The sequence below is a fragment of the Coloeus monedula genome, assembly GCF_965178545.1.
Source record: "Coloeus monedula genome assembly, contig: HAP1_SCAFFOLD_80, whole genome shotgun sequence".
Lineage (NCBI taxonomy): Eukaryota > Metazoa > Chordata > Aves > Passeriformes > Corvidae > Coloeus > Coloeus monedula.
In genome coordinates this window covers 538,050-558,539 of record NW_028120818.1, presented here as the reverse complement: position 1 = coordinate 558,539, position 20,490 = coordinate 538,050, and the positions used below count along the sequence as shown (strand labels likewise).

The 20,490-nt window shown below is 56.4% G+C and overlaps 1 pseudogene across 1 annotated transcript; it reads left to right on the top strand.

The window, feature by feature from the left end:
• The first annotated feature begins 10,121 nt into the window (after nucleotides 1-10,121).
• Nucleotides 10,122-17,382, top strand: LOC309585607 (olfactory receptor 14J1-like; annotated as a pseudogene). Its single transcript has 3 exons — nucleotides 10,122-10,523; nucleotides 10,713-10,806; nucleotides 16,401-17,382. The product of its transcript is annotated as an olfactory receptor 14J1-like (transcript).
• Nucleotides 17,383-20,490: the final 3,108 nt, after the last annotated feature.

Sequence of the window (20,490 nt, the reverse complement as noted above, 5' to 3'; positions counted from 1 at the left end):
CTAGAGGCAACCTTTTGTAGTAATGATTAGGTCTAGTGCTTAACTTATCCTTTTTGGATCATGTTTTGGCAGTGCTGCATTAGAGTAAATTGCACTATTCCATGCTGGGGTCCGTGCTGGCAGCGGGGCCGGGCCGAGCAGCGCTTTCAGCCCCAGGTCCCGGCTGGCCGCAGCTGACGGGAGCGGCGGGAACCGGCGGTGGCACCGGGCACCGTCCCCCTCAGGGGCCGCGGGGCTCCAGGCACCGGGGAGCCGCTGAAGGGCCGGGAAGGCTGAGGGCACCGGGGCTGCCGCAGGGACAGCGCCGCCCAAGGCCCCGCGCTGCTGAGCTGCTGCTGGTGCCTACGGCACGGAGAGGGTGGGGAGGCGGTGGGGGCTGAGGGGAAGCAGCGGAGCTCTGCGGGAGCTGAGGGCGATGGCGGGGGCTGAGAGGACAGGGAAAAGGCACGGGCTGAGAGGGCTGGCGGGGCTCAGGGCACCCCGGACACTGAGGGCGATGGCAGCACTGGGGGGCCGATGGGCTTGGAGGGTCTGAAGGGACTGGGGGGGCCGCGGGTGTGCTGAGGCTGTGGCGGGGCTGAGGGCACGCTGCAAGTGACTCAGCATTCCCTTTGCTTCCCAGATCTGCGTCTGCTCTGCGTTTCCAGAAGGGCCGCTCTGTGCAGGACAAAGCCACCCCGGGGAGAAATGGGGGCCGGGGGGAAACAGAGCGGGCACGTTCTCTTTGTAGCTTGTCCTACCCCTCTGCTTTCATCCTCCTCTTGGCTTCCTCCTAAGCCTGGCCAGGGCTCAAGGAGGAGCCAAGGCAGCTGACTTTGACCATACAGCCCCAAACAAGGGCTGCCATCCTCTAGGGCACATGAACACCCTGCAGCCAAGGCTCACGGAAGAGCTCTTCCAAGGGCGGCCTGGCCAAGGGCTGCATGGACAAGCACCTCTTCAGAACATCCTGGCACTCTGGGCACAGAAAGCAGAAGCCACCAGGCAGCTGCAGAAGGATCCCGCCCGCTTTGCCCCCCGTTCCCGTGCCCAGGCCATGCTGGCTGTGCCCAGAGCTGTGCCTAAACTTGCCCATGCATTCTGTGCTTTGGAGGGCAGCAGGAGAGCAGGACATGTGCCACCTGCTCAGAGCTGCCACAGCGGGATGCTCCTGAGCCCGCTGCTGCCTCCCAGCACTGCTATTCCCCCCGTGCCACAGAGATGAGGGATCCACACAAAAGGAACCACACCAGGAGCCCACACTTTCAGTGCCTGCCAGAAATGGGTCTCATTTTGCTCTGCATTCCTTTCCTAGCAGGTGTTATCTATTAAAAACAAGAGAAAAAAGAAAAGAACCTGAAGAAGTAGGAGAGATAAAAACAAAAGCCAAATGTGGAGTGAAAAGTCTTCTGCAACTTTGGATTCAGAGGGAATTGATATTTTTTAAAAGAGAACTCAGTTATTTACCTTTGTTTTTTTGGTTTCATTCAGTAATTACATTCTTTTCACTCCTTCCTTCCTTCCTTCCTTCCTTCCTTCCTTCCTTCCTTCCTTCCTTCCTTCCTTCCTTCCTTACTTCCTTCCTTCCGAATTCCTTCCGAATTCCTTCCGAATTCCTTCCGAATTCCTTCCTTCCTTCCGAATTCCTTCCTTCCGCATTCCTTCCTTCCTTCCTTCCCCGATTCTCACCAGCAAAGGGGGAACCTTTGGTGCCCGGCCAGGCCGTGCCATGCCCAGCTCTGGCAGCATCCCCCTGGCTCTGGACTCACCTGCACACTGGCCGTGGAGCGTGTCTTTGGAGAAGGTGCCACAATCAAAGGCCATCATCTTCAGCTGCCGCTGGCCAGCTCCAGGAAGAGGTTGTCGGCCTTGAGCTTGTCCTTGGTGGCTCCAGCAGCAGCAGCCCCACCTGCTACAGCTTCTCCAGGGGCTCCTTCTCCTTCCCTGGGGCCACACCAGGCTCTCAGCGTTCTGCCCAGGGCCCCACAGCCATCAGTGAACCAGACAAGCAAAACCAGGGGGGACGGTGGCCACCAGGGCTTGCCAGAGCAGACCCCAAAACTGCCTCAGGACCGGGACATACCCTGACATCCCTTCAGGAATGTGGGATACCCCAGAACCCACTGAGGAACGGGGTCCCCCCGGCCTCATCATGCGCAGCCTTCAGCTGTCTCAGGCAGAGCCCATCCCGCCCTCAGCAGCCCCAGCCCAGCCCAGCCCAGCCCTCCTGGGCAGGAAGCCCCAATGGCCGAGCCGGCCTGGGACACTTGCAGGGATGCGGGGGCAGCCGCAGCTTCTGGGGCCAGCCTGGGCCAGGCCCTGAGCGCCCTGCCAGGGAACCATTGCTGCCCCACATCCCATCTCAGCCTGCCCTCGGGCAGCGGGAAGCCGTTCCCTGGGGCCCGGCCCCGCAGGCCCTTGGCAAGAGTCTCTCTCAGCCAGCAATTGCTGCTCCTCCCTGCTGCGGGGCCCAAGCTGCAAGTTGATTTTCTGCCGCTGGCCCCGGCCCAGCCCCGAGCCAGGGCCAGGACCTTGCCCTGGAGCTCTGCGGGCGCTGCCTTTGTGCGGCCGCAGCGCAGCGGCCGCAGCTCGGAGCTGCCCTTTGTGTCCCCGCCGGCAGCTGCCAGAGCTGGCGGGGCCGGGCCAGGGCCGGGCCAGCCCCGGCCTTCCCGGCTCTGGGACACAGCGGCGGCAGCCCCAGCCTTCCAGCCCTGCACACGCTCCCACACAAGCCTCCAGAGCCGCGGCCACGCAACGCAACTGACCGGCCGCTGACCCCCCAGCCTGGCCTGATGGCCATTCCTCTGCCCACACCTCGGCCAAGCTCCCCTTGGCCACCTCCTGAGCCACAGTGCCACACACAAGTGGCACATACAGCTACACAGCTCTACCCAGAGCTGGCAGGGAACGTTCCTTCAACAGAAAAACCACCAAGAAAAAGAGAACTGCCCCCAGCAGAGCTGTTCCCTCCTGCAGTAGTTACACCTGCACACCCACAGCGCCTGAGACTGCAAGCAATGAGCATTCCCTGGGCACATGTGCAGCCCAAGCAGCTCGAGGACAGCCTTGCAGCAGGACTGCTCTCAGCTGAGCCAAAAAGGCCCCTCTGGCAGCTGCAGGGCCATTGCAAAGGGCAAGGGCCAGAGCCTGGGCCCACGGCGGAGGAAAGGGCTCACAATTCCCCTGCCCTGGCACCTCAACCCTGTTCCCAGGCTGCTTCCCACACAGGATTGCTCTGCAGGACTACGGAAAGCTGAGAGGCAGCTCTGGCTTCTCCACTTCTCCTGTGCTAAAGCTGCCTGGCAGAAGAAATGGAGGGACAGCTGTGGTGGCACAATCCCTCCCGGCCCAGGGCCCAGCGCTGGGAAGGTCTTTCCGTGCCGAGGCTTTGCTGCGGCCAAGGAAAGCTCCTGGCTCAGGGTCACCTTTCCTGCTGGGCCAGAGCCCCCGAGTGGCCCAGCAGCAGCAGAGAATTCCAGCACAGCCCCGGCATGGGCAGGGCAGCCCTGGGCGGGCTGCGGGAGCCAGCAGCGCCTGAGCTCAGAGCAGCTGAGCCCGGGGGCTCTTGGCCAAGGCCGAGGCCCAGCGAGCATTTCTCAGCTCGCAGGGTGGCCTGGAAAGGTGCTGGGGGGGATCATTCACCCCCCAGGGCGGTCCCAGTGGCTCCCAGGATTTCCATGTCCGTGCTCCCAGCGCTGCTCCCAGCCCTGATCCGTGGGGATGGCAATGTCCCGCTCCCTTCCCGGGGCAGGCTCACACCTGAGCCAGGTGTGCAGGGCAGGACCTTGCCCTGAGCCCAAGCCCTGTCCCCCCTGCAGGATCTGCTTCCCATCGGCCTCTTCCTCCTGCGGCCCCAAGCCCAGCTCGGTGCTGAACGAAGGGCGCTGGGCCGGGGTCATCCCCCGGCGGGGGCTGCGCACCCCCTCTGCCCCCTCCCCAAATTCCCTCCTGGGGCAGCAGGGGCTGGCTCAGGAGCCCTGTGGGCAGGGAAAAGGGGGTGACACCGGGATGGGGGAGGTCACACACGCTCTGGGGGGACACACACGGCCCCTGGGGACCCCCCCTCACCTTCTCCTGCAGCAGCAGGAGGATGAACCGCAACATGGAGCCCCCGACTCCTGGCAGCATCTTGGGGGTGGGGTCTGGGGGCGAGTTTGGCTATCTGGGGAGGAGGTCACATCTGCCCTAAAACCCCCTCCCAGCCCCACAGCCACTCCCAGACCCCTCAAACCACCCCACAGCTCCCAGCCACGACTCCCCCAACCACTCCCTGCAATAGCAATGGCCCCAAAAGCCACAGAATTCCCAACCCATCTCCCCCAACACCCACCCAAATTCTCTCCAAGCCACACAGCCCTGCCAACACCCCAAAACTCCCACACAGACTGCCCCAAAAGCCCCCAAACCCTGTCTCAGCACCTCAAACCGCTCCAAGGGCCATAAAAGCCCATCCCAGTCCCCCAAGGCGCCCCCAGACCCCCTCCCACACCCCATGGCACTGACCAGAACAGGCTGGGGGACAGGAACATCCACAGCCAGGAGCAGCTCGGCACTTCAGCAGCGATTTGGGCACTTTGGAGGCCACACCCCAAAGGGGGAGACTCAGGGCAGGGACTCAGACAGACAACTGGAATTCCTGGAGAACAGATGGGCTCAGGTGGACACGTTCTGCCAGCACAACTGTGAGACTGTGGTCCCAGTCTGCCTGGCTTCGTGGCTCCACAACACTCAGATCCTCCCGAATATTCCCCTGAACCCCAAATTCACCCCCAAATTCCAGTAAAATTAAGCAGCTGTCGACCTCTTTGCTTAATTTCTTTATTTTTACTCCACTTTTGGTTGTTTCAGTGGGATTAACACAGAAATTACTTAGGCTGCAGAAGATCTCCAAGAGGTTTTGAGGGGCTGTGAAGGGCTGTGAGGTGCCTTGAGGGTTTGTTAGGGGCTGTGAAGGGTCATGAGGAGTCGTGAGGGCCCATGAGGGGCCCTGAGGTGCTGTGAGGGGCCATGAGAGATTGTTGGGGGCTGTGAAGGGTCATGAGTGGCCATGAACTGTGAGGGGCTGTGAGGGACTGTGAGCTGCCATGAGGGGCCATGGGGAACTGTGAGGGGCAATGAGGGGTCATGAGGGGCTGTGAGGGGCCTTGAGGGGCCATAAGGGTCTCTTAGAGGCTGTTGGAGGCCAGGCACCTGATGGAACCAAGGGTCAGTTATGACACTGTGCAAGCAAGGAGATCATGGTTGACAGTACAGAACTTCATGGAAGCACAGGCCCATTGTCACACAGCAGGGCCGCAGAACCAAGGAGATCCTTGTGACACTCCACAACCTCATGGAGTCAAGGCGTCCATGTTACGCTACGGAACCTCATGGAGCCAAGGGTCCATTGTGACACTGCAGACCCAAGGAGACTGTTGCTGACAGTACCAAAGTTCATGGAACCAAAAGTCCATTGGGACATTGTGGCGCCTCATGGAACTGTGGAGAGCATTATGACACTTTGTTACTATCTGATTTACACCCAGAAGGGCAAAGAAAACAAAATCTTTGAGTATAAAAGGAAAGAACTTTGAAGGTTCAAAATATTCCCAAAGACCAGATTAAAACCAAACGAGATTAAATGTTGGTGCCAAAAAAATGGGTATCTGTTTATCTAATGGTAAGAGAGGCAAAGAGAAAGAAGGAGAAAAGTAGAGAAAAGTTAGAAAAAGCCAAGGTTACTCTAAAAAGCATAGGATAAGTCAGCACCACACTGTGCTACCTTTGTTGCTGCTGAGACAGGGTGGGGGAAGTGGAGAGGTTTTTGCCTTTTTTTTTCTGCTGTTTGAAGGGTCTTATCTGCCTCTTCTGATGTCTGGAGCAGTTTGGCTGGAAAGCGGCGGCCCATCCTCCGAGATGCAGGCTCGATGCTTGCAGCTGAACCTGGGTCCGCCTGGGACGAAGGAGCAGGGCTAGGGGTTGCACAACTCCCTCGGGATTTCAGTGCAGGGGTGAAGGATTGGGGGGTGCTCCCCAGGCGGGCGGCGTCGGCTCCCGGAGGCCTCAGGGTGTCTGGCAGCAGGCGATGATGGTGGTGGGGGGAAAGGCAAAGGGCGGGGATTCTACCTTTTGCTTTCGCCTCCACATTTTGCACCAGTTTTGCCTTCCTTTTTATGGGCCTCCAGGCGGGCTATGCACGGCCCATACGGCACGTAGTTTCCAGGCGTTCAAAAGTGATTATGATAAGCAGCCATCATGACGAAGCACTTTTGAAGCCTTTCAGGTTTGCGCAGTGATAATGACGAAGTGTTTTTTGGAGCCTTTCTCTTAGTATTCGGCTCTTGCACACTTCAGAACCAAGGGGCCATTGTGACACTGCAGGGCCTTGTATAACCAAGGGGTCATTGTAGCACGGCAGGGCCTGGTGGAATCAAGGGGATCGTAGTGACACTGTGGGGCTCCAGGAGGCCCCGGGGCCATTCTGACTGTGTGGAAGCAAGGATACCATTGTTACGCTACGGGGCACCATGGAACCAAGGAGGCCATTGTGAAGCAGCGGGGGAACCCGCTGAGACTATTATGGCACTCCAAGGCCTTGTGAGACCAAAGGGCCATTGTGGAACTGCAGGGCCTCGTGGAACCAATGAGACCATTGTGACATCACAGGGCCTCATGGGAGCCAGGGGCCATTGTGACACAGCCGGGCCTCAGAGAACCAAGGGGCTGTTGTGACACTGCGTGGCACCATGGAGCCAAGGAGACCACTGTGACACTACAGGGCGTCACGGAACTAAGAACTATGTAACAGTAAGAGGCCCAATGGAATCAAGGGGCCATTGTGACATCACAGGGCCTGATAGAACCAAGGAAACCATTGTGACACTGCAAGGTCTCACGGAAGCAAAGGGCCGGTGTGACACAGCCAGGCCTTGTGGAACCAAGGGGCCATTGTGATCCTGGGAAGCCCAATAGAACCAAGGAGCCACTGTGACGCTGCAGGACCTTATGGAATCATGGAGACCGCTGTGACACTCTGTGACCTCATGGAACCAGTGGGCCATTGTGTTATTTTGCAGCCCCATGGAACCAAGGAAACCGTTTTGACACAGCAAGGCCTTATGGAAGCAAGGGGCCTTTGTGCCGCTGTAGAGCCAAGGAGACCACTGTGATATTGCTGGGCCTCAGGGGAACAAAATTGTGATGCTGCAGGGCCCCAAGGCTGCAAAGAGCGTGGAACAGGTCTGGTTGGCCTGGCTCCTGGGGGCCACCTGCCTGGTCCAGCTGACCTTGGCATGTTGAGGGTTGCTTCTCCTCTGCCCCTGAAACGCTGGAGTTCCGTGCTTTCCTTTCTGTGGGAAAGAGCTGTCCTCCTCCAGGGACCCATGGCTGAAATTAGGATTCTACCTCCAAATTGGATTCTATCCGAGGATTGTTCCCATGTGAAACCTGCCAGGACAGACAGCTCAGGCTGGCCTTGGCCTCTTAGGGGCCACCTCACATCTGCCTTCAAAACACAGGGGGGCTGTGCTTTTCTTCCCATGGAAAAAAACATCTTTCAAGTCCAGCCATCCATGGCCAAAATTGGGAATCCACCTCTGAAATTCCATCTATCCAAGGAATAGCTCCCAGACAAAAGCTGCCAGGAATGTCCCAGCTTCCCTTGGCTTCCTGAGGGCCAGCTCTCATCTGCCTTTTGTAGGAGCAGGGGGGGTGCTCGGTCGGGGACGCTCGGTCGGATGGGTGGTGACGGATGGAGACGGGTGGGTACGGTGAATGGAGACGGGTGACGACGAGAGATCTCTGAAGTCCGGGGGTCTTGGAACATGCGGTTTATTGCGAAGGGCGTGGGTACAGGGGCACTGCTTAGAGCTGCAGCTGGCAGCTCTGAGCAGGCCCAAGAGAGCAAGAGAGTACGCGGGTAAGCAAAGAGAGAATAGTAAGAGTCTACAGTAAGAGTGTATAGTAAGAGTGTAGTAAAAAGAAGTGTAGTAAAAAGTGTGTGAAGTCCTGGTTACAATACAATAAATCATCTTCTGTACTGAATATTCTAATTGTCACTAACCAATCTAATACAAGATACAAATCCTATAGCATTTACATACAGCCTATAAGAGTTCTTATATTACCATAGAGTGTTACATCTTAACTTCTAAAACTACTCTTTGGACCCCTTCTGCTGAGCTAGTAGGGTCTGCTCTGACCCTTGGACCTGCCTGCAAGCAGAGGGTATTGTTCAATCAAGAGGGGATTACATTCAGTCGGCCATACCATTGTTTTCCAGTTGTTCAGTAACTAAGACTTGGTATCTCAAAGGTGGCTTTCATTTCGATGTCGCTTATAGTTTTCATATTCCCAAAATCTTTTGTCAGGCAATCATATTTATAAGGCCTTCCTGTTTCGTCTTTCCCAACATCTCCCCCGTTCCGATGAACAACTAAGATATTAGACACAGTCCTACTCGTCATTTTTTGCACACACTGAAGTATACAAGATACTGCTACTAGAACTATAATTATTACTACTAGAATAATCAAGCCTATTTTACAGAGTTCCCTTAGCCAAGGTGCAAAGCTCCAACCATTAAACAAACTGTCTAGCCAAGACAGGTTATCTGTTGTAATTTGGTTAGCTAGGTCCCTTAGGTTTTGTAACTGTACGAAAACCTTCTGGGAAAGGCACTCTATAAGTTGAGAAAGGTTTGTCAGGGCTTGTGTCAGACAGACAGATGGTATCGGAGCCTGCAGATTTGGCTAAAGCAACCCAGACATTTGTCTTTGGTTGATTTACAGGTAAAGCTTCACTGCAAAAACAAAAACAAAAGGTTAAAAATAACATGCATCTACACAAATAATACTAGAACTCCATTCTTTTCTTGAGCCGTTTCTGGCAGATGATCTTCTCTCAGTGGTTCTGCCTAGTTCACATTTGGGTGACGGCTTCTCGGCTTCCACTCGCAGGGTCACTGGCTGAAGTGGAACCGACAGCAGGCTTTGATGCATGGTACAGCTTCACCTTCTTTGCTGGAATCCACTTGGTTCCTTCACCTGTGGAGAGACATGCAAATCCCTTTCCCCACATTATGAGATTGTATGGTCTTTCTATTTTTCCTGATTCTAGAATCTTAATTAAAACTGGGGGGTGTTTTTTCAGTTTTGCTTTTTTATTGTTCAAGAAATATCTGAAAATGGGGGGATCAGGCTCTTCTGCAGAGCTGTTCAAGAAATTAAAAACATACAAGGCTTTATTCAACCTTCTTTGAGGTGTAGCCTGGGCTTTTCCCCCTTTCTGTTGATTTAAAATGCGTTTTAAAGTTTGATGTGTTCCTTTTAGGGTACTTTTTAGCAGTTGTTTAAGATACGGTGAGCAAATGCCACTGTATCTTACAGCCTTTTTTAGTTTTTTAATTTCGAGAGTGGGGATGGGAGCGCATGTTTTAAGACTGTTAGGCTGTTGGCTAGCTATCACAGGCTTAGCTAATAGACTAAGACTTCCATCTTTATAGATTTGGAGTCTTATTTCATGCCAATCTGTTAATTGAAAATTATTAAAACATTTTTGGGAGTTTTCTACTTTTGGGATTAACGCAGGCGAATTTTCAGGGTTTAGTGTCTCTTTTTGGGTTGAGGAGTCTGTCCCAAACACTGGGGGGACAGTGAACCTGTTTGGGAACAGACTTAATTCTTTTTTGGAATTGTTTTGTATTGGGATTAAGGTGTTGGCATTTGCAGGGGCAAAATAGTTCTCAGTCTGTCCTGTATTTATAAAAGCAGGTGTCATATTCCACCCTCCCCCTCCTCGTTGCACGGCTTGTGTGCCTGGCCGCGGCAGTGCGATCGATTGGTGATACAAAGTAGTCCCATTCGGTGCCAGGAGCGCGGAGGGCGATAGCGCGGCTGGGTGTTCGAGGGAGTGCGGGCGTGATTCGGTGCTGCTTGGGTTGGCTCCGGGATGCGGCGGCGGAGGCAGGGGGGCAGGCGGCGGAGCCGCGGGGTGATGTGCGGCTGGTCCCGGGAGCGGTGCTGCGGTCGGAGGAGTGTGAGCGGAGTGATATCGCTGGTCCGGGAGTTGCAGCGATTGCGCATGCGTGGGTTGCGTCATCAGGGCAACGTGGCAGGCTGTGATGGCGGCAGTCCGTGTGGCGGGCGGTTCGGGGAGAGCGGGAGATGGCAGGACTGCAGAACCAGGGGCTGGGGCTGCGGCCGCGGTCGAGGGAGGGGGCGATGGGACGATCATGGATGCCGGTGGCGGTGGGACTGCACTATTTGGCAGCTGAGAAGCGGGAGGCTGCGGTGGATACAGCAGGGTGCGGTCTGGGGCCACGGAGGCGGGCGGCGGCGGCAGAGCTGCTCTGTCGGCAGGAGATGGTCCCGGGGCGGCGGGAGGCAGGAGGGCCGGCGGCTGGATCGCGGCGGGCAGGAACGACGCTGCCGGAGCGGCGGTGCCGGGAGACGGGGCTGGGACAGCGGCAGGCACGGAGGGGGCTCCAGTCATCCGTGCAGACGCTGCGGCACCAGCAGCAAGTGGCTCGCAGGGCTGGGGCGCTCCGCGTTCCAGCGCGAGCGATGGTTTGCCGGGATCGGGGGATTGCGCAGGGACGCCGGCAGGGACGGGAGTAGACATAGGCGTCTGTGCTGCCGCGGGGCCGGGGGACAGCTCGGGGCGTGCTGTGTGCGCTTGAACGGTAGGGTGAGGGAGCAGGGTTCCCGCGGCAACGTGTACAGGGGGCACCGGGGGCCCCAGCGCGGTCGTGACAGGCGCTGTCGGTACTGGTGGTTCGGGAGCGGCAGGAGACTGTGAAGACGCAGCAGCGACGGACGCGGATGGGCTATCAGCTACCACCGGCGCCGTGTCGGTGGCGGCAAGGGGGACCTGGGGGGCTGGAAGAAGGGTCGCCGCTTGGCTTTGCGGGGGGCCGGCTATAATGGCAGCCACGGCCATAACCGGCGCGGCTGGGGGAGCGGTAGCACCCGTAGCTAGCAGGGGGGTGGCCGCCGCCCCCGCCGGGGTATCGCCGGGGGGCGGGGCCACGAATATGCCAGCAGTGGGGGGTGGGGTAACAATGACGGCAGCAGCGGGGGGGCACGTGGGGGCAGGGGCAAGGGGCGGGGTCGCGGAGACGCTGGCGGACGGGGTGATAGAAGCGAGGGGCGGGGCCGCGAAGACGCTGGAACCGAGGGCGGGAGCCGGGACAGCGGGGACGAGCGGGATGGCGGGGGCGGGGATGGTGGGAGGGGCCGTAGGGTCCGGTGGGGTGGCTGGGGCCGGGGCAACGGGTGCCGGGACCGCGAGCGCGGGGGGCGGGGCGGCGCGAGTCAGCCGGACCGCGGGTACTGGAGCCGCGAGGACCGGCGGAGAGGCGGGGGCCGTGCCCCATTGCAGGCTCGCGGCGGCAAGGGGCGGGCTCGCAGCAGGAGCCGGGCTCGGCGGGGTGACTGCTGCGGGCGGCGCCTTCGCAGCAAACAGCTCCACCAGCGCTCTGCAAGCTGGGAGCAGCTGCGCGGCAGCCATATCCCGGTAGGAGATATTATTAAAGAGCTTAACCCCAACTGTGTCCCAGAAGTCTCTTGTAAAGACGGCTGAACGGTCAGCATTTGGGAAATTAATCAGAGTCCATTCTAAGAGGTTTTTTAGCTCCTGTTTAGGTAATTGTCTTGAACTAGAGCTTAGTAAATGCTTAAGTTGCTTATAGAGATCTCTGTCATGGGCAGAGTGCATTTGTCCCATTATCAGACCAGTATGATACTCACTTAGATGTTGTCGTAGGAGCAGTGTCCTTGCTCAGGGGTCCGTCGTGGGGGGCTGGCCAGGCACGCCACTCGGCGCTCAGGACGCTGCTTTTGGGTCCTCTCTCAGAGCTCCGGTTTTAGGCGTCGCTTGGCAACGGCTTTCCGTGCTCAGGACCTCACGGGTGGGTCACACTAAGAGCTCCAGTGCGGGCGGTGCTGAGCACTACTCGCCTGTGCTCGGGGCGCGCGGCAGGGTCCCTCCTTAGAGCTCCGGTCGGCACTGCTTAGCAGCGTGTCCGTGCTCGAGGGGTGCCACGGCAAACTTCCTCACAGAGCTCCAGGTAGCCGCTGCGCAGCAGTGGCCGCCTATGCTCGAGGACTGCCAGGCAATTCCCTCCAAGAGCTCCAGGTAATCCCCGTGCTCGAGGGCTGCCTCGGCAGAATTATAGAGCTCCGGCTTTTACGATGCTCAGCAACGGTATGCCGTGCTCACGACACGTTCTAGGTGGCTATAACTGGTCTTTTAGTTACCGTCCATGGAGAAGTCTCCCACAGATGGAGAAAGCTGAACCGAGCGTTCAATCACGTTGTGCGCCAGGCTGAAGGTTCTTGGGGGGTTCGGCAATCACGATGGGCGCCAGACTGTAGGAACAGGGGGGACACTCGGTCTGGGTTCGGACGGTCGGATGGTGACGGATGGAGACGGGTGGTGACGGACGGTGAATGGGTGCTGACGAGAGATCTCTGAAGTCCGGGGGTCTTGGAACATGCGGTTTATTGCGAAGGGCGTGGGTACAGGGGCACTGCTTAGAGCTGCAGCTGGCAGCTCTGAGCAGGCCCAAGAGAGCAAGAGAGTACGCGGGTAAGCAAAGAGAGAATAGTAAGAGTCTACAGTAAGAGTGTATAGTAAGAGTGTAGTAAAAAGAAGTGTAGTAAAAAGTGTGTGAAGTCCTGGTTACAATACAATAAATCATCTTCTGTACTGAATATTCTAATTGTCACTAACCAATCTAATACAAGATACAAATCCTATAGCATTTACATACAGCCTATAAGAGTTCTTATATTACCATAGAGTGTTACATCTTAACTTCTAAAACTACTCTTTGGACCCCTTCTGCTGAGCTAGTAGGGTCTGCTCTGACCCTTGGACCTGCCTGCAAGCAGAGGGTATTGTTCAATCAAGAGGGGATTACATTCAGTCGGCCATACCATTGTTTTCCAGTTGTTCAGTAACTAAGACTTGGTATCTCAAAGGTGGCTTTCATTTCGATGTCGCTTATAGTTTTCATATTCCCAAAATCTTTTGTCAGGCAATCATATTTATAAGGCCTTCCTGTTTCGTCTTTCCCAACAGCCTTTGAAACACTGGGGCTCCTCACTTTTCTGCCAGTGGAAAAGAACTGTCCTTATGGGTCAGACGTCCATGGACAAAAGTGGGATTTGGCCGCCCAAGATCCGTCTATCCAAGGATTGCTCCAAGACAAAAGCTGCCAAGACAAACAGGTCTGGCTGGCCTTGGCCTCCTTGAGCCACCACTAATCAGCCTTTGAAACACTGGGGCTCTGCCCTTTCCTTCCTGGCGAGAAGAACTGTCATTCCGGTCCAGGCACCCACAGCTGAAATGGAATTCCACCTCCAAAACTCCCCATATGTCCAAGGGTTGCTTTCAGACAGAAGCTGCAAGGACACACAGGTCTGGCTTGCCTTGGCCTCTGGTGGCTGCCTCTCATCTGCCTTCAAAACACTGGGCTTCTGTGGTTTCCTTCCTGTAGAAAAGAACCGACCTTCTTGTCCAGGTGCCCGTGGCCTCAAGCACATGATCACTACACAGGGACAAAGGAGCTCTGTGCTCAGTGGAGTGGAGACTGAGGACAGCGGAGGAGAGTCCTGGGAGGGCTTGAAGGGTGGTTTCAGAGATGGTGGATCCTTTTGACACAGTAGAGAACAGCCGGCAAAAGAAAGAATTAATGCAAAGGGCAGCTGGGGAGGTCCAAACTGGACACGAGGAGAAAGGAATTTCTCTCCCCGGGCAGTGCAGTGGTGCAACGTGTCCCCCAGAAGGAGTCTGGAGCAGCCCAAGGCTTTGTGTGCCCAGGCAGAGGCAGGCAGGACGCAGAGCTGCCAGCAAAGGAAGGGGCCAGCCAGGTGGGGCAGCCGGGGGGATGAGGACAGCCTGCAGGGACAGAGGCGCAGGGCAGGGACACGGTGGGACAGCCTGGGCTGCAGAGGGCAGAGGGGTGTGCAGAAGCTGCAAGGCCCTGACAGAGGCAACTTCTGGAGCACTTTGGCCAGGGCTGCTGTCCCTGCCCCTGAGGCCAGGAGGGGACAAGTGACCCTTGCAGCCCTGGGGCCTCATTGCCTCTTTTTTCCTGCTCAGCAGCATGGCAGGGGCCACCCCATGGTGCTGCCCTTGGCATTGCACATGCCCACATCCCAGTGCCCCGGGAAGAGTCCCGAGCAATGAGGGAGGGACAGGATCTGCCTTTCCGGCGGCTGGGGCACTGCCTGCAGCCAGCCCGGGCACAGCACAGAGGCACAGAGGGGTTCCATCAGTTAGGGCTGGGAAGATGCTGAGAAGTGACCGGGGGAGAATCATTCCCAGCCCTTGACACAGGAAGCCTCTGGCTGCAGGACAGTGCAGCTGCAGTTCCTGGAGTGATCTCCTCAAGCTGGAACATGCCACTGACTGTGGATTCAGGAAGTGCATTCTCTGAGTATCTCTGGTGTAGAACATGAGGACATGCTCAGGCCTTCAGCTCAGTCCAGTAGTATTTCCAACACAATCCTTTCTATAGGGATGAAATTTCCTGAGACTGTTTTCAGTCTCCTACTCTTGGGGAATGGGAGGGGGGAAGTGATAAAGGCATTCATCATTTTTAAGAGTCCCTAAGGCATCGGAACTGTAACTTGAGTGCTCTGCAGGAGTTTCCTAAAGTGCTTTCAAGACACTCCTCTGCCCATGCACCGCACCGGCATCACCTTTGCTGGACCCACCGGGCTCAGTCTGAGCTGTCCTTTCTCCCAGCTGCAAACAGAACCTGTCCCCAGCCAGTGCCCTGCACACAGGCAGGTTTCTGTAGGGCCAAGGAGAGTGCACAGAGATATGGGGTCTGTGAGTGCTGGCAGGAAGAGGTCAGGCACAGGGAAACAGCTCCAGGAGGAAGATCTTCAGCAAGCAGAGAGAAGATCAGGCAATGAGAGAAAACAAAAGGCAGAAATGTTGTGGCAGGGAGAGCTTAGAGACCTCCACAGGATGCCCTGGAGTGCAGCCCCTCCCTCTGAACAAGCCCCCTCCCCTCCTCTCTCCCTCAGCCAAGCCTCTGCCCTCAGGGCCGGGGGTCCAAGGCGTGAAGCCCCTCCTGGGCAGGCAGAGCTGCAGCAGAGCCGTGGGGCAGCTCTGCAGCCCCGGGCCCAGTTCCCTCTGCAGAGCACAGGGCTGGGAGCAGCTGCCCGGCCCTGGGGGCTCTGGGAGGGGGCACAGCTGGCTCAGGGTGACGCTGGCCCCAGAGCCCGGCTGTGGGCAATGCAGCCAGGGAAGGAGCTCCATCTCCCTACATCCAATGCCATCATTAGGACACTTGGCTTTCTTCTTGAGGATTCCCCCTAAGCTCTGAGCTTGCCTCCAGGGCGCAAACAGGTCGTGTAGCATCTTGGTGTTACCTGAAAGCCCCACAGTGAGACACAAAAGTTTTATGATGGAGAAAGGGCTGTTGGGTTGGTGAAACGAGCCATGTGTGTATTTGGCTACCAGTGTGGGGCTGAGAGCTCGAGAAGGGGATGGACATTTGATGGGCTGTGGTGGATCGATCTGCTCTCAGCAGCATTGGGATGGTTTTTAAGGGAAATATGGGAGGGTGATTATCCTCTGTCTGAGGAGGGTGAAAGGCCAGAGGATCTTGGAACAGGACAGAGTGACAGAGTGACCTCCCCTCACTCTCCACTCACCACCTTGCCTCACAGAACTCGCTCTATTCTCCCCGAGGGCAGCAGAAATGCTGAGTGTCTGACATCCAAAAACAGTCAGCAGGGGAGATGAAGAGGAGCTATAAAAACCTCTAGAACACTTTAACAGCTTTTGCCATTCCTGTTCTTGGGCCCTGGGAGTGCCCTTGTGTTAGCTGGGCTTTCAAAGTGGAACACCAGGACAGGTCCCTGTCCCCCTCCCACTTCTGCACAGCAAGGCTGAATTATAAAAACCCCCGGAGCAACTGCCCTGAAACTCATGTCACACTCAGCCAGCACCAACCAGGGCTGCGGCTGGAGCTGAAGGAAGATCTGCTAGAAAAACAGAAGGGTGTTGTCGGTGATCGAACACGGACTTGGCCGGCTGCATGCAAAGCCAAATTCTATTGCACAAGTCCCATCTTTATATACTGTTCAAACCAGCAGTTCAGCAGCTACAAACTTCAGCTGCTAAGGTTCTATGTTTTACATCTCCAAGGGCTACAGATTACCATCTCCTCGCCCAATCTCCCATTAACTATCCTACTCTTTGTCTCGCCTCTTGCTCTTTGTCTCGCCTCCTGCCAGACACGGCCCCGGCCCGCCCCGTCTCTTGCAAGGCCCCACGCCAGCCAAAGCCCTTCTCTGTGGCCACACTCTGAATCCCCATAAGGTGTCAGTGTGTGACAGGAGAAGGATTTGTGGGGCATGTCTTTGATTTTGCTGAGAGACGTTTCCCTTAAGCTGTCACTGACTTTTCTCCATGAACAGGTCCCCATGGCCAGACACGGCGAGTGTCCAACAGCAGCTCCATCAGCCCCTTCCTCCTGCTGGCATTGGCAGACACGCGGCAGCTGCAGCTCCTGCACTTCTGCCTCTTCCTGGGCATCTCCCTGGCTGCCCTCCTGGGCAGCGGCCTCATCATCAGCGCCGGAGCCTGCGGCCAGCACCTGCACAGCCCCATGTTCTTCTTCCTGCTCAGCCTGGCCCTCACCGACCTGGGCTCCATCTGCACCACTGTCCCCAAGGCCATGCACAATTCCCTCTGGGGACACCAGAACCACCTCCTAGGCAGGAGGTGCTGCACAGCCTCTTTCTCTTTCTCTTTTTCATTTCAGCAGAGTTTTCCCTCCTCGCTGTCGAGTGCTACGAGCGCTACGTGTCCATCTGCAAAGCCCTGCACTACGGGACCCTCCTGGGCAGCAGAGCTTGTGCCCACATGGCAGCAGCTGCCTGGGCCAGTGCCTTTCTCTACGCTCTCCTGCACACGGCCAATACATTTTCCCTGCCCCTGGGCCAGGGCAATGCCCTGGGCCAGTTCTTGGGTGAAATCCCACACATCCTCAAGCTCTCCTGCTCACACTGCCACCTCAGGGAGCTCGGGCTTGTTGTGTTTTCCATCTGTTTAACTTTTGGTTCTTTTGTGTTCATTGTTTTCTCCTATGTGCAGATCTTCAGGGCCGTGCTGAGGATCCCCTCTGAGCAGGGATGGCACAAAGCCTTTTCCACGTGCCTCCCTCACCTGGCCGTGGTCTCCCTGTTCCTCAGCACTGGCTTTGTTGCCTGCCTGAAGCCCCCCTCCATCTCCTCCCCATCCCTGGACCTGGCACTGCCAGTTCTGTACTCGGTGGTGCCTCCAGCCCTGAAGCCCCTCATCTACAGCCTGAGGAACCAGGAGCTCAGGGACGCCCTGAGGAAAGTGATGACTGGATGCATTCCAGAAGCAAAAACCTGCCTGTTTTCAGCTCCATAGGCTAAAGTGTAATCATTAGAGGCCCAGCCTGCCTTCTCAGGTTGTTTTGGTGGTGGTGGTTTTGGTGGCTTTTTTTTCTTCTCATATGTTAAGGTTGTACCCAAAAGATTTTGTTATGCATCTTATTCACTGTTTACAGGCTGAATGTGACTGTTGGCAGGGACTGTGTCAATAAGGAGTCTGCTCTGTGGGTATTCACATTAAATAAAGGACCCATCAGCAAGGTGTCTGTTTGAGATCCTTTGGTTGAGTCCATCCCTGGAGCTGGAGGGCAGGGCCAGTGTTGCAGGCATTGGGGGGGAAGAGTCCCAGCAGAGCAGCACAGCCAGGGAGCAGCAGAGCTTGGTCTTTTCAGAGCTCCTCTCTTATTACTTCCACTCTCTCCTTCGGAGCCGCTGTGATGGTGTAAGGCCAACAGCTCTGTCCGGGTGGTGCGAGTCCTGCTGCGTGTCACAGGCAGGGACAGGCCATGGGCACTGCTGGGACACAGCTGGGCTCCGCCACAGCAGTTCCATCAGCAAAGGACATCTCCTGAAGGCACTGCAGGAAGGCTTTGCTCTCCCTCCACAGTCACTGTCAGGAACAGGCCCAAGGACCAGACTCTAAAGAGGCTGCCTGTGTTCCTTGTTCTCCCAGGGCTCAGTGGGATGAGATCAGGGTCCCAGTGTGGCCTTCAAGAGACTGGGGTGTGCTTCAGGTTTTGCTTGTTGGTGGCCAGTGCCCACCAGATGGTGAATGGTCTGTGATGAACCTTCCTGGGGCTCTGCAGCTTGTGCCAGGGCTGATGGCAGGGGAATGTTCTTCTAGAGGGACTTGGGAGCTGCCAGCAGAACACGGGGGACCTGCAGGGACAGTGTGTGCCAGGGATCAGCAGTGAGTGGAGCTCACTGGGCACAGGCCTGTCCAGGGTGGGCTCACCCACAGATAAAGGACTGAATGTTTCCTGTGACCCATGAGAGCTCTGCAGCCCAGGGGAACACAGCAGGTACAGGGAAAGGAGTCTGAGCAGTGACTCGTCTGACCCTCGGGGAACTTGCAGAGGAGGATCCAGGGCAGCCCCAGCCCATGTGCCCGCCCTGGAACAAGGCAGGCACCTCTGAGCACCCTCCATGGCCACAGCAGAGCCTGTGTGGGAGGGGGTCAGTGCAGGGAGCACCATCAGCTGCAGAGCTCTGTCTCCCAGCTTGAGCAGCAGAGCCCAGCAGAGGCAGCCCATGGCCCTGGGCAGCACAGCCCCCATGCTCTGCAGAGCAGCACCCCCAGCTCGGGGGCTCTGGGCAGCAGGGCAGAGGCTACAGCAATGGCTGCTCAGGCCAGCACAGACGTGTTCCCCTGGGAAAGGCTCTGTGGGGAGCTGGCATGGGCCAGGAGAAGAGCAGGAGCTCGTGTGTGTGCAGAGTGGGAGCCCTGGCAAGAGGCTGCCCTGTGCCTGGGATGGCAGCAGGAGCAGCCTGAGGAGCCCCGGAGCCAACTCTCTGCTGCTGTGCTGGGCAGCGGGGCCCTGGGGCTGCACGAGCTGCCTGAGCTGAGGATCTCCTGAGCATCCCAGACACAGAGTCACTGTCCCGGACCTCCAGTGCCTCCAGTTCCTGCTGCAGGGCCAGACAGGACTGGGCTTCTTTGCAGGGCTGGGGCCGGGGCAGGGAGAGGAAAACAATGGACCCTTGATTGTAGGAGTCCCCACAGTGTCACAATGCTCTCCATGGTTCCACGAGGCCTTGCAGTGTCACGCTGGCCCCTTGGTTCCTTTGGGCCCCACGGTGTCACTATGGCGCCCTTGGTTACACGAGGCCCCGCGGTGTCGCAAGGCCCCTTTGGTTCTCCCAGGGCCCTCAGTGTCTGTTTTGCCAGTGGGCAGGGTCAGCACCAAAGACACAGACACCAAGTTCAGGAATAGTGGAATTTATTATAATGCAAAACTGCAAAGAATCACAAAAGGAGAAGCCCAGCAAAGCACCCAATCATCACTACTCAAGATTGTGTACAGTAATCAAGAAAGAGACAGCACCAGTCACCCTCAGACCTTGCCATCATCCACATCCTCACATCAGCTGGGGGAAGCTGTCACAGCCAAGGACTGGAGAGCCATTCCCAGACCCTGGGAATTCCTGCAGGTACATCCAGCTTTGCGGGCACCGAGGCTTCAACCTCGCTGTGAGAGGGCCCAGCTTTGACAGCGTTGAACAAACAAGCTGACATCACTTCTAGTGTGGGAACATCTGGTTTCATTCTCCTCTTTGGTTTCTCCCAAAGCCTGGCCAGGGCTCAAGGAGGAACCGAGGGAGTTTGATCCTAAACCCCCAAACATGGCCAGATGGGGCCCTGTGCAGTTTCTAAATACAGAAAGGTAAATCCGTGTTTCACCAATGAACATAGAGCATATTGCTAATAATGCTCTGTTAATGAGCAGATAGAAATAGAACATTTGGTTGGAAGGTTCATGTAGATGTCAACTTTAGCTCAGAGCCTGTTGTTCAGGCCTCAGTCAGGGCCTGTTGTTCAGGCCTCAGTACTTCAATCAGTCCTTTGACCTAGAGACGAACTACAACCTTCACAACAATCCTTTTGATACTACAATCTTTTAGATTTAAGCATTTGAATTACTTTGTTGACAAGCCAAAATATCATACGGGAAGTGCTTTAAGGGTATCTTTTCACAATCTTCATAGGAACGCTTAACCCAGCCATGATTAAAGAGCTGTACGTGACTTTGATTCCATTTCCCTTTATACTGGGTGCAACTGAACAGTTCACAGTGTGGGTGCATACAACCTATTCCAGGAGACAACATCCATCCACAGACACTTTTTCCTACATATATTCCTCTTTATCCGATTTAGGCAAGAAATGCCTTTTCTATGAAAATGCAGCGGTCAGGGATTGCCACCCTCGGTCTAGAACCCTGTTTTTATCATGAACTGTGCTCAAGTTTCTAACCCACCATTTGGGTTGGGCCAGATGAGCCAGCCAAGGCCAGTCATCGAATCCTTCTGGACTTCCACGCACCCAGCAATTACTGAGGTTAAATGAGTTCCCTATCTCTGCTCCTACTGTTAGAAATCTGTTTTCCCAACCAGTGCTCTGATTACAATGACAACATTAAACCAA